Below are 2,319 nucleotides of genomic sequence, written 5' to 3'. Positions count from 1 at the left end.
CTCCAGGACTTTGTTCATACTCTATGTCAGTTGGTTCAGGAAATGCAGTGCCATGTAGAGGACTTGGATAATAGGGGGTGCTGTAATAACATCAGAGTCAAGGGTCTTCCCGAGGCCGCCCAGGAAGAGGACCTCCCTGCTACACTGGAGGTGACCTTTTCTAAAACTATTCTACAGGAACCCCCTACACACAAGATTAAATTGTATCGTGCACATAGGGCTCTCCGCCCAAAATGGGTCGGGTCCTTCTCCCCATGATCTGATACGCTGTGTGCATGACATTGCTTTGAAAGAGAATATCCTTTTTAAGGCCAGGCACCTGAAGGACTTTGACTTTGATGGAGCAAAGGTCCAGCTGTACCAGGACCTCTCCTGGATTACACTTCAGAAGAGACGTCACCTACGTCCCCTCCTCCAGTTCCTGCAGGACAGTCAGATTCCTTATCGATGGAGCTTCCCTTTTGCTCTGACTATGAGACTCAATGGCCATTCTGCTACCCTGTATACATATGCTTACCTACGCCCTTCTGTGCTGCTCTGGACATTCCACTTCCAGAAAGACCTCCAAGTATAATAATAGTCTTTGTGGGTTCCACGGTGTAAGTAAATAGGGCCCGTTACCAGCTGATGTAACTTCAGCCAGTAACAGCCTATTAAAAAAAAACGCAGCAGTAGCGGCTGTCACCAGGCCCCCTAATGTCCCGGGCCCTGTGACAGTTGCCTCTGCTGCTATGGCGGTAGTTACGCCCCTGCTCCCAACCTTCCTTTCTTCGAAAGGTCATGGTGCTATTGCGAACCTTCACTGGCGTGGACCTTCTGAACACACAGACTGGCTTTCCCTTCACGACAATCCCCTCCCTGCCTCTCACCTTTTCCTGGCCAGGGAATTCCGTTGTCTGTTGCAATCCATGGCCCTTTATGACCTTTGGTGTGTCTCCTATGCCTCTGCTCGCTCCTACAGCTTCTTCTCCCATCCACACAATACAAACACTAGGATAGACTATTTTTTTTGGAAAAACCTATCTGTTCATATGCTTACCCTTCGCTTACCCTAGTTCTGAATCAGTGCTGTCACTGGCGTTTGAATGAGTGCTTATTGCACTCGTAAACTTCATGCTCTACCCTACAAACACACTTACTAGACTACTTAAAAACAAATGAAACTTCAGTCCCTTCCTTTGCTACTCTTTAGGAAGCCCATAATGCAGTAATGCATAGTCACTGTATTGCCCTCTCTATGTAGCTTAAGAAAAACAGGAAGGCAAGGGAAACTGCTTTGCACATCAAAATACGGTCCCTTATGGAATGTTTGGCAGCTCATTCCTCTCTCCCCTTGCTTTGCCAGCATATGGCTGCCCATGCTGATCCAAGGGCTAGTTCACACGGGGGCAGGTGGGGTGGATTTTGGCACCAGGAGTGATGCGGGGAGCCGCCTGCCACGACCGTCGCGGTCGCGGCTTCCCCCTCTGGAGTCGGCTTAAATGAATGGGCCGACACCAGAAGTTGCTTCCGCCTGAAGAAAGGGCAGCTCGCTTCTTTTTTCCGCTATCGGCAACATGCTGATAGCGGTCTCCATAGACCACCATTGTATGGGGGTGGATTGTGAGGCGAAATCTGCTGTCAAAATCCGCCTCCTTGCCCCCGTGTGAACTAGCCCTTAGGGATCTGACCTCGCATGCTACCCATGCAGACCCCCCAGAACGGAAATCCGAACGCATGTGTGAACCAAACGTTAACTCCCATATTGCTCTGTGAACGGGAAAACAAAAAGTTATCACTTTTGGAAAATCAAAAAATGGCCATGGCGGGAATGGGTTAAGGAGACCAGTTGATTTTTTTCATAGTATATAAATAACACCTAGAGCAGATGATAAAAATATTATTTTTATTGTTTATTAAAAGTTTTAGTGTTAGAATTGCGTTGTTTATTCCTGTGGAGATATTTTTGGCACTTACATAAAAAGCCTAGTCACTAAATGCTTGTGAATCATAGGTATGAAAAACATAAACTAATGTCTTTCAATAGGTAGCATTTACTGAATCAGCATGTGCTGTTGTAGTGCTCATGTAAACCACACCGATTCACTAATAGCTCTTTGCATCTATTATTCAGCTACTAGGGAAAGAGCCTAATGTGTGTGTCCTGCTCACTGATGTTTGACTCATCATTGTCCTCTTTTCTGAGGCGATAACTTTACTAGAACGATTCACAATATAACTTAGGCTAGGTTCACATCTGCGTTGGAGTTTTCGTTGCAGAAAAACATCTGCAATGGAAATGCTGCGTTTTTATAAGTTGCAGCATGCCAATTATACCTG

The sequence above is a fragment of the Leptodactylus fuscus genome, chromosome 5 (genome assembly GCF_031893055.1).
Source record: "Leptodactylus fuscus isolate aLepFus1 chromosome 5, aLepFus1.hap2, whole genome shotgun sequence".
Classification (NCBI taxonomy): domain Eukaryota; kingdom Metazoa; phylum Chordata; class Amphibia; order Anura; family Leptodactylidae; genus Leptodactylus; species Leptodactylus fuscus.
This window is presented reverse-complemented; position numbering follows the sequence as displayed.